Genomic DNA, 9615 nt, shown 5'->3' with positions numbered 1-9615 from the left:
TCGCTGTGAGCCTCCACCATTTAACTAGTAGGTGAAGCCTGAACTGTCTAGAGACAGACCAGACCAGCTGCACAACGCAGACACTTCAAACCTGAGGACAAATCTGAGAGAACAGAAAAAGGAAAGGAAACTTAGCTTAGAACCATGCAGCGCTACAGGAGACGGCAGCACTGCAGAGGTGAGGACCGGCACCTGTTTGAAAGAGACAAATGCACACAAACACACACAACAACGAACGAGAAACAAACACAGAGAGAGGACAAAGTGGTTATACAGAACTTGAGGACATTATCTACATGTAATTATCTACATAATTATAAATTTGTTGTGTTTTCTTTAACAATGTCAGAAGGAGAGAGGCACTGAGGCACCGTCTTCCGCCCCCCGACGCTCCTGCTGCGCCTCCTCCTTCTGACAGGAACTGCCTACAGAACAAGCATGAATGATGCCTGAGTGGACACACACAACTCACAAGTTCCTGGCTCTGTCAGCTCCTCTGCAGAGGGTTTCCCTAAGAAGGTGGACCTAGCAGGGTCACCGGGGGACGGGGAGCTGTGCCTCACGGCCCTCACTTCGCCGGAGAAACCCTCATGCAGAGTTCAGAAACTTGTGTGTTGAGTATGTCGCTGTGAGCCTCCACCATTTAACTAGTGGGTGAAGCCTGAACTGTCTAGAGACAGACCAGACCAGCTGCACAACACAGACACTTCAAACCTGAGGACAAATCTGAGAGAACAGAAAAAGGAAAGGAAACTTAGCTTAGAACCATGCAGCGCTACAGGAGACGGCAGCACTGCAGAGGTGAGGACCGGCACCTGTTTGAAAGAGACAAATGCACACAAACACACACAACAACGAACGAGAAACAAACACAGAGAGAGGAAAAAGTGGTTATACAGAACTTGAGGACATTATCTACATGTAATTATCTACATAATTATAAATTTGTTGTGTTTTCTTTAACAATGTCAGGAGGAGAGAGGCACTGAGGCACCGTCTTCCGCCCCCCGACGCTCCTGCTGCGCCTCCTCCTTCTGACAGGAACTGCCTACAGAACAAGCATGAATGATGCCTGAGTGGACACACACAACTCACAAGTTCCTGGCTCTGTCAGCTCCTCTGCAGAGGGTTTCCCTAAGAAGGTGGACCTAGCAGGGTCACCGGGGGACGGGGAGCTGTGCCTCACGGCCCTCACTTCGCCGGAGAAACCCTCATGCAGAGTTCAGAAACTTGTGTGTTGAGTATGTCGCTGTGAGCCTCCACCATTTAACTAGTGGGTGAAGCCTGAACTGTCTAGAGACAGACCAGACCAGCTGCACAACACAGACACTTCAAACCTGAGGACAAATCTGAGAGAACAGAAAAAGGAAAGGAAACTTAGCTTAGAACCATGCAGCGCTACAGGAGACGGCAGCACTGCAGAGGTGAGGACCGGCACCTGTTTGAAAGAGACAAATGCACACAAACACACACAACAACGAACGAGAAACAAACACAGAGAGAGGAAAAAGTGGTTATACAGAACTTGAGGACATTATCTACATGTAATTATCTACATAATTATAAATTTGTTGTGTTTTCTTTAACAATGTCAGAAGGAGAGAGGCACTGAGGCACCGTCTTCCGCCCCCCGACGCTCCTGCTGCGCCTCCTCCTTCTGACAGGAACTGCCTACAGAACAAGCATGAATGATGCCTGAGTGGACACACACAACTCACAAGTTCCTGGCTCTGTCAGCTCCTCTGCAGAGGGTTTCCCTAAGAAGGTGGACCTAGCAGGGTCACCGGGGGACGGGGAGCTGTGCCTCACGGCCCTCACTTCGCCGGAGAAACCCTCATGCAGAGTTCAGAAACTTGTGTGTTGAGTATGTCGCTGTGAGCCTCCACCATTTAACTAGTGGGTGAAGCCTGAACTGTCTAGAGACAGACCAGACCAGCTGCACAACACAGACACTTCAAACCTGAGGACAAATCTGAGAGAACAGAAAAAGGAAAGGAAACTTAGCTTAGAACCATGCAGCGCTACAGGAGACGGCAGCACTGCAGAGGTGAGGACCGGCACCTGTTTGAAAGAGACAAATGCACACAAACACACACAACAACGAACGAGAAACAAACACAGAGAGAGGAAAAAGTGGTTATACAGAACTTGAGGACATTATCTACATGTAATTATCTACATAATTATAAATTTGTTGTGTTTTCTTTAACAATGTCAGGAGGAGAGAGGCACTGAGGCACCGTCTTCCGCCCCCCGACGCTCCTGCTGCGCCTCCTCCTTCTGACAGGAACTGCCTACAGAACAAGCATGAATGATGCCTGAGTGGACACACGCAACTCACAAGTTCCTGGCTCTGTCAGCTCCTCTGCAGAGGGTTTCCCTAAGAAGGTGGACCTAGCAGGGTCACCGGGGGACGGGGAGCTGTGCCTCACGGCCCTCACTTCGTCGGAGAAACCCTCATGCAGAGTTCAGAAACTTGTGTGTTGAGTATGTCGCTGTGAGCCTCCACCATTTAACTAGTGGGTGAAGCCTGAACTGTCTAGAGACAGACCAGACCAGCTGCACAACACAGACACTTCAAACCTGAGGACAAATCTGAGAGAACAGAAAAAGGAAAGGAAACTTAGCTTAGAACCATGCAGCGCTACAGGAGACGGCAGCACTGCAGAGGTGAGGACCGGCACCTGTTTGAAAGAGACAAATGCACACAAACACACACAACAACGAACGAGAAACAAACACAGAGAGAGGAAAAAGTGGTTATACAGAACTTGAGGACATTATCTACATGTAATTATCTACATAATTACAAATTTGTTGTGTTTTCTTTAACAATGTCAGAAGGAGAGAGGCACTGAGGCACCGTCTTCCGCCCCCCGGCGCTCCTGCTGCGCCTCCTCCTTCTGACAGGAACTGCCTACAGAACAAGCATGAATGATGCCTGAGTGGACACACGCAACTCACAAGTTCCTGGCTCTGTCAGCTCCTCTGCAGAGGGTTTCCCTAAGAAGGTGGACCTAGCAGGGTCACCGGGGGACGGGGAGCTGTGCCTCACGGCCCTCACTTCGTCGGAGAAACCCTCATGCAGAGTTCAGAAACTTGTGTGTTGAGTATGTCGCTGTGAGCCTCCACCATTTAACTAGTGGGTGAAGCCTGAACTGTCTAGAGACAGACCAGACCAGCTGCACAACACAGACACTTCAAACCTGAGGACAAATCTGAGAGAACAGAAAAAGGAAAGGAAACTTAGCTTAGAACCATGCAGCGCTACAGGAGACGGCAGCACTGCAGAGGTGAGGACCGGCACCTGTTTGAAAGAGACAAATGCACACAAACACACACAACAACGAACGAGAAACAAACACAGAGAGAGGAAAAAGTGGTTATACAGAACTTGAGGACATTATCTACATGTAATTATCTACATAATTACAAATTTGTTGTGTTTTCTTTAACAATGTCAGAAGGAGAGAGGCACTGAGGCACCGTCTTCCGCCCCCCGGCGCTCCTGCTGCGCCTCCTCCTTCTGACAGGAACTGCCTACAGAACAAGCATGAATGATGCCTGAGTGGACACACGCAACTCACAAGTTCCTGGCTCTGTCAGCTCCTCTGCAGAGGGTTTCCCTAAGAAGGTGGACCTAGCAGGGTCACCGGGGGACGGGGAGCTGTGCCTCACGGCCCTCACTTCGTCGGAGAAACCCTCATGCAGAGTTCAGAAACTTGTGTGTTGAGTATGTCGCTGTGAGCCTCCACCATTTAACTAGTGGGTGAAGCCTGAACTGTCTAGAGACAGACCAGACCAGCTGCACAACACAGACACTTCAAACCTGAGGACAAATCTGAGAGAACAGAAAAAGGAAAGGAAACTTAGCTTAGAACCATGCAGCGCTACAGGAGACGGCAGCACTGCAGAGGTGAGGACCGGCACCTGTTTGAAAGAGACAAATGCACACAAACACACACAACAACGAACGAGAAACAAACACAGAGAGAGGAAAAAGTGGTTATACAGAACTTGAGGACATTATCTACATGTAATTATCTACATAATTACAAATTTGTTGTGTTTTCTTTAACAATATCAGAAGGAGAGAGGCACTGAGGCACCGTCTTCCGCCCCCCGGCGCTCCTGCTGCGCCTCCTCCTTCTGACAGGAACTGCCTACAGAACAAGCATGAATGATGCCTGAGTGGACACACGCAACTCACAAGTTCCTGGCTCTGTCAGCTCCTCTGCAGAGGGTTTCCCTAAGAAGGTGGACCTAGCAGGGTCACCGGGGGACGGGGAGCTGTGCCTCACGGCCCTCACTTCGTCGGAGAAACCCTCATGCAGAGTTCAGAAACTTGTGTGTTGAGTATGTCGCTGTGAGCCTCCACCATTTAACTAGTGGGTGAAGCCTGAACTGTCTAGAGACAGACCAGACCAGCTGCACAACACAGACACTTCAAACCTGAGGACAAATCTGAGAGAACAGAAAAAGGAAAGGAAACTTAGCTTAGAACCATGCAGCGCTACAGGAGACGGCAGCACTGCAGAGGTGAGGACCGGCACCTGTTTGAAAGAGACAAATGCACGCAAAAACACACAACAACGAACGAGAAACAAACACAGAGAGAGGACAAAGTGGTTATACAGAACTTGAGGACATTATCTACATGTAATTATCTACATAATTATAAATTTGTTGTGTTTTCTTTAACAATGTCAGAAGGAGAGAGGCACTGAGGCACCGTCTTCCGCCCCCCGACGCTCCTGCTGCGCCTCCTCCTTCTGACAGGAACTGCCTACAGAACAAGCATGAATGATGCCTGAGTGGACACACGCAACTCACAAGTTCCTGGCTCTGTCAGCTCCTCTGCAGAGGGTTTCCCTAAGAAGGTGGACCTAGCAGGGTCACCGGGGGACGGGGAGCTGTGCCTCACGGCCCTCACTTCGTCGGAGAAACCCTCATGCAGAGTTCAGAAACTTGTGTGTTGAGTATGTCGCTGTGAGCCTCCACCATTTAACTAGTGGGTGAAGCCTGAACTGTCTAGAGACAGACCAGACCAGCTGCACAACACAGACACTTCAAACCTGAGGACAAATCTGAGAGAACAGAAAAAGGAAAGGAAACTTAGCTTAGAACCATGCAGCGCTACAGGAGACGGCAGCACTGCAGAGGTGAGGACCGGCACCTGTTTGAAAGAGACAAATGCACACAAACACACACAACAACGAACGAGAAACAAACACAGAGAGAGGACAAAGTGGTTATACAGAACTTGAGGACATTATCTACATGTAATTATCTACATAATTACAAATTTGTTGTGTTTTCTTTAACAATGTCAGAAGGAGAGAGGCACTGAGGCACCGTCTTCCGCCCCCCGGCGCTCCTGCTGCGCCTCCTCCTTCTGACAGGAACTGCCTACAGAACAAGCATGAATGATGCCTGAGTGGACACACGCAACTCACAAGTTCCTGGCTCTGTCAGCTCCTCTGCAGAGGGTTTCCCTAAGAAGGTGGACCTAGCAGGGTCACCGGGGGACGGGGAGCTGTGCCTCACGGCCCTCACTTCGTCGGAGAAACCCTCATGCAGAGTTCAGAAACTTGTGTGTTGAGTATGTCGCTGTGAGCCTCCACCATTTAACTAGTGGGTGAAGCCTGAACTGTCTAGAGACAGACCAGACCAGCTGCACAACACAGACACTTCAAACCTGAGGACAAATCTGAGAGAACAGAAAAAGGAAAGGAAACTTAGCTTAGAACCATGCAGCGCTACAGGAGACGGCAGCACTGCAGAGGTGAGGACCGGCACCTGTTTGAAAGAGACAAATGCACACAAACACACACAACAACGAACGAGAAACAAACACTGAGAGAGGACAAAGTGGTTATACAGAACTTGAGGACATTATCTACATGTAATTATCTACATAATTATAAATTTGTTGTGTTTTCTTTAACAATGTCAGAAGGAGAGAGGCACTGAGGCACCGTCTTCCGCCCCCCGACGCTCCTGCTGCGCCTCCTCCTTCTGACAGGAACTGCCTACAGAACAAGCATGAATGATGCCTGAGTGGACACACGCAACTCACAAGTTCCTGGCTCTGTCAGCTCCTCTGCAGAGGGTTTCCCTAAGAAGGTGGACCTAGCAGGGTCACCGGGGGACGGGGAGCTGTGCCTCACGGCCCTCACTTCGTCGGAGAAACCCTCATGCAGAGTTCAGAAACTTGTGTGTTGAGTATGTCGCTGTGAGCCTCCACCATTTAACTAGTGGGTGAAGCCTGAACTGTCTAGAGACAGACCAGACCAGCTGCACAACACAGACACTTCAAACCTGAGGACAAATCTGAGAGAACAGAAAAAGGAAAGGAAACTTAGCTTAGAACCATGCAGCGCTACAGGAGACGGCAGCACTGCAGAGGTGAGGACCAGCACCTGTTTGAAAGAGACAAATGCACACAAACACACACAACAACGAACGAGAAACAAACACAGAGAGAGGAAAAAGTGGTTATACAGAACTTGAGGACATTATCTACATGTAATTATCTACATAATTATAAATTTGTTGTGTTTTCTTTAACAATGTCAGAAGGAGAGAGGCACTGAGGCACCGTCTTCCGCCCCCCGACGCTCCTGCTGCGCCTCCTCCTTCTGACAGGAACTGCCTACAGAACAAGCATGAATGATGCCTGAGTGGACACACACAACTCACAAGTTCCTGGCTCTGTCAGCTCCTCTGCAGAGGGTTTCCCTAAGAAGGTGGACCTAGCAGGGTCACCGGGGGACGGGGAGCTGTGCCTCACGGCCCTCACTTCGTCGGAGAAACCCTCATGCAGAGTTCAGAAACTTGTGTGTTGAGTATGTCGCTGTGAGCCTCCACCATTTAACTAGTGGGTGAAGCCTGAACTGTCTAGAGACAGACCAGACCAGCTGCACAACACAGACACTTCAAACCTGAGGACAAATCTGAGAGAACAGAAAAAGGAAAGGAAACTTAGCTTAGAACCATGCAGCGCTACAGGAGACGGCAGCACTGCAGAGGTGAGGACCGGCACCTGTTTGAAAGAGACAAATGCACACAAAAACACACAACAACGAACGAGAAACAAACACAGAGAGAGGACAAAGTGGTTATACAGAACTTGAGGACATTATCTACATGTAATTATCTACATAATTATAAATTTGTTGTGTTTTCTTTAACAATGTCAGAAGGAGAGAGGCACTGAGGCACCGTCTTCCGCCCCCCGACGCTCCTGCTGCGCCTCCTCCTTCTGACAGGAACTGCCTACAGAACAAGCATGAATGATGCCTGAGTGGACACACGCAACTCACAAGTTCCTGGCTCTGTCAGCTCCTCTGCAGAGGGTTTCCCTAAGAAGGTGGACCTAGCAGGGTCACCGGGGGACGGGGAGCTGTGCCTCACGGCCCTCACTTCGTCGGAGAAACCCTCATGCAGAGTTCAGAAACTTGTGTGTTGAGTATGTCGCTGTGAGCCTCCACCATTTAACTAGTGGGTGAAGCCTGAACTGTCTAGAGACAGACCAGACCAGCTGCACAACACAGACACTTCAAACCTGAGGACAAATCTGAGAGAACAGAAAAAGGAAAGGAAACTTAGCTTAGAACCATGCAGCGCTACAGGAGACGGCAGCACTGCAGAGGTGAGGACCAGCACCTGTTTGAAAGAGACAAATGCACACAAACACACACAACAACGAACGAGAAACAAACACAGAGAGAGGAAAAAGTGGTTATACAGAACTTGAGGACATTATCTACATGTAATTATCTACATAATTATAAATTTGTTGTGTTTTCTTTAACAATGTCAGAAGGAGAGAGGCACTGAGGCACCGTCTTCCGCCCCCCGACGCTCCTGCTGCGCCTCCTCCTTCTGACAGGAACTGCCTACAGAACAAGCATGAATGATGCCTGAGTGGACACACACAACTCACAAGTTCCTGGCTCTGTCAGCTCCTCTGCAGAGGGTTTCCCTAAGAAGGTGGACCTAGCAGGGTCACCGGGGGACGGGGAGCTGTGCCTCACGGCCCTCACTTCGTCGGAGAAACCCTCATGCAGAGTTCAGAAACTTGTGTGTTGAGTATGTCGCTGTGAGCCTCCACCATTTAACTAGTGGGTGAAGCCTGAACTGTCTAGAGACAGACCAGACCAGCTGCACAACACAGACACTTCAAACCTGAGGACAAATCTGAGAGAACAGAAAAAGGAAAGGAAACTTAGCTTAGAACCATGCAGCGCTACAGGACACGGCAGCACTGCAGAGGTGAGGACCGGCACCTGTTTGAAAGAGACAAATGCACACAAAAACACACAACAACGAACGAGAAACAAACACAGAGAGAGGACAAAGTGGTTATACAGAACTTGAGGACATTATCTACATGTAATTATCTACATAATTATAAATTTGTTGTGTTTTCTTTAACAATGTCAGAAGGAGAGAGGCACTGAGGCACCGTCTTCCGCCCCCCGACGCTCCTGCTGCGCCTCCTCCTTCTGACAGGAACTGCCTACAGAACAAGCATGAATGATGCCTGAGTGGACACACACAACTCACAAGTTCCTGGCTCTGTCAGCTCCTCTGCAGAGGGTTTCCCTAAGAAGGTGGACCTAGCAGGGTCACCGGGGGACGGGGAGCTGTGCCTCACGGCCCTCACTTCGTCGGAGAAACCCTCATGCAGAGTTCAGAAACTTGTGTGTTGAGTATGTCGCTGTGAGCCTCCACCATTTAACTAGTGGGTGAAGCCTGAACTGTCTAGAGACAGACCAGACCAGCTGCACAACACAGACACTTCAAACCTGAGGACAAATCTGAGAGAACAGAAAAAGGAAAGGAAACTTAGCTTAGAACCATGCAGCGCTACAGGACACGGCAGCACTGCAGAGGTGAGGACCGGCACCTGTTTGAAAGAGACAAATGCACACAAAAACACACAACAACGAACGAGAAACAAACACAGAGAGAGGACAAAGTGGTTATACAGAACTTGAGGACATTATCTACATGTAATTATCTACATAATTATAAATTTGTTGTGTTTTCTTTAACAATGTCAGAAGGAGAGAGGCACTGAGGCACCGTCTTCCGCCCCCCGACGCTCCTGCTGCGCCTCCTCCTTCTGACAGGAACTGCCTACAGAACAAGCATGAATGATGCCTGAGTGGACACACACAACTCACAAGTTCCTGGCTCTGTCAGCTCCTCTGCAGAGGGTTTCCCTAAGAAGGTGGACCTAGCAGGGTCACCGGGGGACGGGGAGCTGTGCCTCACGGCCCTCACTTCGCCGGAGAAACCCTCATGCAGAGTTCAGAAACTTGTGTGTTGAGTATGTCGCTGTGAGCCTCCACCATTTAACTAGTGGGTGAAGCCTGAACTGTCTAGAGACAGACCAGACCAGCTGCACAACGCAGACACTTCAAACCTGAGGACAAATCTGAGAGAACAGAAAAAGGAAAGGAAACTTAGCTTAGAACCATGCAGCGCTACAGGAGACGGCAGCACTGCAGAGGTGAGGACCGGCACCTGTTTGAAAGAGACAAATGCACACAAACACACACAACAACGAACGAGAAACAAACACAGAGAGAGGACAAAGTGGTT

Source organism: Diplotaxodon limnothrissa, unplaced genomic scaffold, assembly GCF_057381915.1.
Source record: "Diplotaxodon limnothrissa isolate DT_005_m unplaced genomic scaffold, D_limnothrissa_male_GT1.1 unmapped_scaffold_6, whole genome shotgun sequence".
In the NCBI taxonomy this organism is placed as follows: domain Eukaryota; kingdom Metazoa; phylum Chordata; class Actinopteri; order Cichliformes; family Cichlidae; genus Diplotaxodon; species Diplotaxodon limnothrissa.
Note: the sequence above shows the minus strand (reverse complement) of the source record.